Genomic DNA, 6,700 nt, shown 5'->3' on the forward strand with positions numbered 1-6,700 from the left:
AGTTTCTCTACAATGTCTTGGTTGTATGGAGTAAATTAAAATGCTGGAGTTATATTTTTGATGCCATCTCCTGTTTTCCTGTTCATGAAATATCTTTCCGTCCACAATACAACTTCAACAACTGTTCACGACCCTTTAATCAGAAAGAAGTACTGAAGTGAAGTAAATTAATAATTACAGCAGGTACTTTAAGTAAAAATAATACTTCTTTTCTATGAAAATTTGGTGTCCTGTTGTGGATGAGAGGACTTGAAGTTTTCTAGTGTTGTACATTGAATTAACTTCACCTTAGTGATATTTGGACAACTTTTGGAGATTGAAAGAATGATGGATGTGATATATAAATAAGCACAGGAGGAAGAGCAATTAGCATTGGAAATAACTACAATAAAATTAAATTTAAATAGAAATTGCAAGCTAATAAGTCTTGGAGGAAATATAAGGACAATAAACTGATTGAGTAACATGAAAAGTGGTGATGTTAGAAGTAATTTTTCTTACGTCAGAGAACAGCTGAGCTGCTTTTTATGTACATATATTTAATATACCTTCAATAAAATGAAAAGAAAGTATGTTTTATATGAAAAAACTTTGGGGAGTTCACCAAAATGTGCAATTTTTTCTGCAAAAGATTTTTACTGAAAAAAAGCCCCAACAGTGAAAGTGAATACATATAATGAAATGTATATTTAAAAAAAAAAATTGCTTTATAAACTGACTTCCAAGGCCTGACCTTGACTGCTGTAAATGAGAACATGTCATATTAGTTTTGGTATGGTTTGGCTCAGCTTCAAGGTGCAAACAGTGAGACCGGGCACTGTGCTGGAGCCTCTGTTTAAAATATGGTGAAATTAGAGCACTTTTTAATTGAGCAGGGAATGCAAAAATACATTCTTTCTATAACTGCCTCATTCTTTTTGTTATCCCTTAAAAGATTTAAATACAAAAATAAACGTTCAAAATCAAATGATGACTGAAATACTGACAGACTAGAGACTGGTCTACTTTGATGGTGCAGAAGTTGTCCCACAGGCATATTTTGAGCTGTTCTGTGCCCTCTCCTATTTAATTTCCAGTAGAATAGTCATAACTATTCTAAGAGTCCTGTTTAGTTCAGTACTTCTATTTCATGCATTTATCTATCCCCTGTTGTGTTGTGACTGGAAAGACACCATCTAATGTAACCTCAAAATGGGCTGTGCTGTGCTTCCTGAGATGCTCTTATTCCTGAATTTTCTTACTGTCATTACATATGCAATGTAAGCCATACAAAGATAATGAAACAAGATCTAAACTGAGAAGACAAGGCTTGTCACTCTGGGCACAATGATGTGTTAACAAAGTATATGGTTTCCACACGCACAACTGACATTGTTTTGAAGTTACTGTACCTCGTAGAAGCAAGCGAGATGACTTCTCGCTGCCTCGTAGAAGACCTTATTCAGAGCTTGCTTAGCTGCTGTTAATACAGTGTTGCACTGCATGGTAAATTAACCCCCTGACGGAATTACTGTATCAGATGAAGCCAGTATAAAATACATATTATAATTACAGAAGATATGCAATCTTATAGTCAGTCTTCATAGTTGTCAAAAAACCCCAAAAGTCTAAAAAACCAAATGTTTCACAAGAAGTATTGCAGAGTTACAGAACAAAAACTCTGATGTTCAAATTTCTAGGAAGTTTAGTCTAATTTTATTCATTGCTCCCATTGATATCAATGGTGCAAGTATTTTTTCATAAAACAGTTTCCTGAGTCACATTAAAATGTAACATGAAACAACATTGTGGAAGCCGGTGGGCCTACCAAACAAGGAACGGAGGGAATCCAATGGTGGGACAGTTCTAGGTCCTCTCCAGGTTAGGGAGACAAAAAGGCTTCCCCCCAGTTTTGTTATGTTAATGTACCCCGGTTGTGCCTCCCCAGTTGGCCCATTGGCCTCCCTTCCTCTTTTTACCTAATATGTCCCATGCCCTAGAAGGCTCTCTACTCCCTGTTCCCCCATTGGCCCTTTCCCCATCACCACTCCCTCAGATTCCTATTGGCTCCCATACCCTAGTCCTGCCTGTGTACTGCCCTCATGCCCTCAGATCATTGGTCTCTGATGCTCCCTCAGCTCCCATATATAAAACTGGACCCTCCCACAATCTTGGTCTTCATCCCTGGACCCTTCATATGCATGGCTGCAATAAACCTCTCCCGTGGAACCCCACACGAATACCCTTCCTGCATCTTTGCCATTGACCCATTTTCTGGAGCTATCTGTGTGTGTGTGCGTGTACATGTGTGTGTGTGTGTGTGTGTGGTGGTCCTGCCCAGCAGCTTCGCCTTGGAGACCCTTTCAGAAGGTCACGGCACCTCACCATGCAGCAGCGCCCCGCCACGACACAACATACAAAATGTAGTAAACATGAAGAAGCTGATTTCGTACTGTATTCTGAAAGATGTAAGTATAAAATGTATTTTAATGCAAACCATCTTGCTTTACACCCTGATACAAAAGAATAAAATAAATCCATCCAATGACAGACAAAGTCAACATTAATGATACGTCAGTTTTTCTGACAAAAATCAGAAATGTGTTATATGTACAGCATTTTGTTCAAAGACACCCACAACACCCAGTTTTCTTCAAACTCATATACCTGTAAGACCAGTCTACTTGGCACAGCACAGAACTCTGCTTTCTGTCTGCTTACAAATTATCATGAAGATGAAAAATTATTTCTGAATAAGGTGACACTCAACCAGGGATTTAGAGCCTTGTAATTTAAGTTTTCATTTATCCTGTATTTCAAATTCTCTTGTTCTAGTTAATTAATAAAATGTCAGATTCAAGATTGGAATCGTCACCCTACTTTACATAGAAAGTATAGTGCATGGAGGAAAGAAATAATGATAGGAAAGAAATAGTGATAACCAAACGTTTGTCTGATGACAGATCCTTCACTTATGCTGATGATTGAGTAGAGAAATTTCACTTCTTTCCCAAATCAGAAAATAGCAAAACAATACAATGTAGCTTATGTGACTTCAAGCAGGCAAAGTCTATCAGCTGTCTAAAAAAAAAAGTAAAAATTTATTCACCTTCACATGGTTTTATGATCATAGTTGAATTGTTATATATCTAGTCAGATTAATATTAATTCCTTCTTCCTGAAAAAATAAATGACTAGATAAACTGAATATGCCCAACTCCAAAGTGAGGTATGACCAATTTGTCCTGAAAATCATTCTTCTATGTTAGTCTGTTATAAATTGAGAAATATCATATCAGTGGCTATTAGGCTTCACTTGAATAAAACTTATGCTCTTTCTTTGAATAAATCTCATTTCTGTGTAGAGCCAGACACTCAAGTTATAGTTTGAAAGCTGCCTTTGACAAATCTGTTCTGCAGAATAAAATAATTTTGTCATTTTTATTAGTTATAATTATGGCTATCTATTTTTAGGATAGACTATTTTAACATTTTAAAGAAATAATCCATTCTAGATGTTTCTAATCATCTTCCTGTCCTTCATGTGCATGGAAGTGATTTTCAGGAGAAATTACTTCATGTTCTTCTTGGGACTGAGGTGCAGCACTCTAGCCTGTAGTTCTTTAAATCCTCCAATTTGCCTTCCTCTTGAAGAGGATAAAGAAATGACCCAGCAAACAGCACCTGTTAATATAGAAATGAAAGTGTAAACAGAGTTATGTGAGTGAAATCCTGGAAACAGTGGTTCCCAGAAAAAATAATACTGTTAATCGAGTGAAATAAGCAGGCAGTGATTAGGGAATGACCAAGAGATTGTTGGAAGAACAAAAAATCAGTCAACAGGAAAAGAAAACAAAAGAAGCACAAATATTTGTGACAGCAAGGAGAGATGGTGATAGAAGCAGCCATCACAGGGAGTCTGCACACAGGGAACTGCACCTTGGGGTGCAGAAGACACAGCCTGGGACAACTACTTACTGTTGTGTGGACAGATCTACTAAGATGATACCTACCATCCCTACCATGGAATTATACACAGAGCTGGCACACCCTCACTGCCAAGATGAAGGGTTTGCACCCAGGGGAACCTGTGTGCCTAGGTGAGAGGCAATGTGATGGTGGTTACCTGGCTGGCTGGAAGGGGTGGTTAAATATGCACACAACTGTGCAAAGGTGTACTTATGGATGTGGAGTCAGAATTTCTTGGTTTCTGCTGCATTCATTCTGAACTATGACTGTTACTATAGCAATAAACCCTATCTGTACTATGAATTGAGCAGATTTTCTCTGCTACAAAGCTCAGACATACTGAACGTACCTGTACATTCTCTGCACATCCATGTTGTCCCAGTGAGATGTTCCCTTGACTTCCCCCCCTCAACAGAGCGGAAAATTTCCCTTCATTCTTTCTTTCCATTTTTTTTTTTTTTTTTTTTTTTACATTGAGAAGGATTTCCTTGAAGATCAACCAATTCTCCTGAGTCTCTTTGCTTTCTCCCATTAGATGCTGCCATGCAGATCCCTGAACAAACTGAAATTGCTGTCTCTTGTTATGAAAATAAATTTACTGAGTATGAGAATAGTGAATAAAAATAGAAAATAATTTTTATATGAAAATAAAAAGAAGCTTATTGTGTAGCATCCTGCCAAAGTACAGACTTTGACTATGAATTATATTTGGCATCTGGAACTCAATTAGAACAAGTAAAAGGACAGCCTTTTAAATTAAGTGTCTCCAAATAAGTATTTAATTCCTGCTTAATAAGGTAATGAGAGATGGAGATGAAGGAATACATGCATAAAATTGAATGCTTAACTATTCTGTTATTGAGAAATAAATAGGAACTCAGACAGAAACAAAACCCGGATATTAATTTTTTCAATTTATTTAGTCTGTGTCTCAAAGAGAAAGATTTCAAAATACTTGACAGCATCCATATTCAGCTTAAACAAAAAGGAGAGGAAATACGTAAAAGAAGGTTACTAAGCATGAATGTAGGCTACTAAAGAATCAATATGATGCAAATAAATATTTTGTGACCCTGAACTCTCTAAAATTGGAAAAGAGAGTCTGGCAGATAGAAATAAAAAGAGTAATATTAATTACCAGTGCAAATATCCATAGCAAGAATAGTTCTGTCTTCCTTAATACTTTCAAGGTGTCTACCTAAAAATTCCTATCCCTGTATGAGCTGAGAGATATGTGAGAATATTTCAGTCACCAGTCAGGAGAGCCCCGGTGACCTGGCTGCTGCCACACTGGGATACGGCAGTCCATGATATGAAACTAGATGGTGGTGACTATTCAACTGAAAAACAAACCAAAACAATAAAGTTACTGTTTTTTCTTTCTGTAAGGTCATTTAGAGTCCCAACTTATAAACAGGATTAGTTTTCAGGAACACATGAGAGATATAATGTAATAGGCTGCACTTGAACAAATAATGTGCCTTAGCATTCAAATTGCAGGTGGTAAAATTGTTTTTTAAAGATTATTCAGTCTTCTGTGAATTATTTAACAATCAGTTTTATTTTGTTTTATTGAGCCATTCAAAACTGCAGCAGAAAAGAGTATCTAAAGAAAAGAAAGTCAAGCTCTGTGCCAGAGTTTTAACATTTTCACCTAATGAAAAATTAATAATTCAGATATTGCGTTGTATTTCAAGATAGGTGTATAAATAATCTACATACATTTTTACTTGAAATTTAACCACTGATTTTTGGATGTATCATAAAAGGCTGGAAAGCAGGTGGAAAGATGACTATGTCCATCATATTTCAGAAAGTATGCCTGCAGCAGTCCTCCAGCAATGCAGTCTTACTGTATGTATTCCAGAGAATTCATAGTTTTGTAAGTGTGGTGGATTACACAAGCTCCCATTGCAAGTAAAAAAACAAAACAAAACACTTTTTTTTTCCCCTGAAAACTACTCCAAGGAGTATTTTGGTATATAAGAGGTTATGATTCAGCCTGTTTATAATGAACTTCGTCAACAACATAATGTGCTAACAACATCTAGACCAAGTCCCCCAAATTTACACATTGCTACATTTTTCAGAGCCAGAAATACTTTGGACTTTAGTACCCTGACTTCAAGGTCCTAAACATGCTCAACAATTATTATGTTTGTTGTTGCTGAGTTCTAGCAATACTTAAATGGTACATGCTTGACTATGTCCAGGTTGAGAAAATTTGTCACTAATAATAATATGTGGGCATTTTTCCATTCACAAATGCAGATACAACATTCAGTAGAAATGTGGAATCAATAAAGTTGGAGGAGACCTCCACGATCATCAAATCCAACCTCTGACGTGCCACCATGCCCACTAAACCATATTGTGAAGTACCACATCCACTCATTTTTATAGCACTTCCAGGGATGGTGACTCTAGCACTTCCTTGGGGAACCTGTTCCACTGCTTAGCCATTTCTTCAGTGAAGAAAGTTTTCCTAACATTTAACCCGAACCTACCCTGATGCAACTTAAGGCTATTTCTCCTTGTCACATCATTAGCTGCCTGGGTGAAGAGGCCCCCTCTCCCCCTCCTCATACAAGTATATGTTAACTGCAGTCCTCCAGCTTGTGGCAAAGTACCATTATTATACTTTTTTACAATATATGTTCAAAAATTTAGCACATATTCTATTCTCCAACAACAAAATATGAACTAATATAATAAAATTGAAAAAACAAAGGTGTTGCTTCCTATTTACATG

This window comes from Aphelocoma coerulescens, chromosome 1 (genome assembly GCF_041296385.1).
Source record: "Aphelocoma coerulescens isolate FSJ_1873_10779 chromosome 1, UR_Acoe_1.0, whole genome shotgun sequence".
Lineage (NCBI taxonomy): Eukaryota > Metazoa > Chordata > Aves > Passeriformes > Corvidae > Aphelocoma > Aphelocoma coerulescens.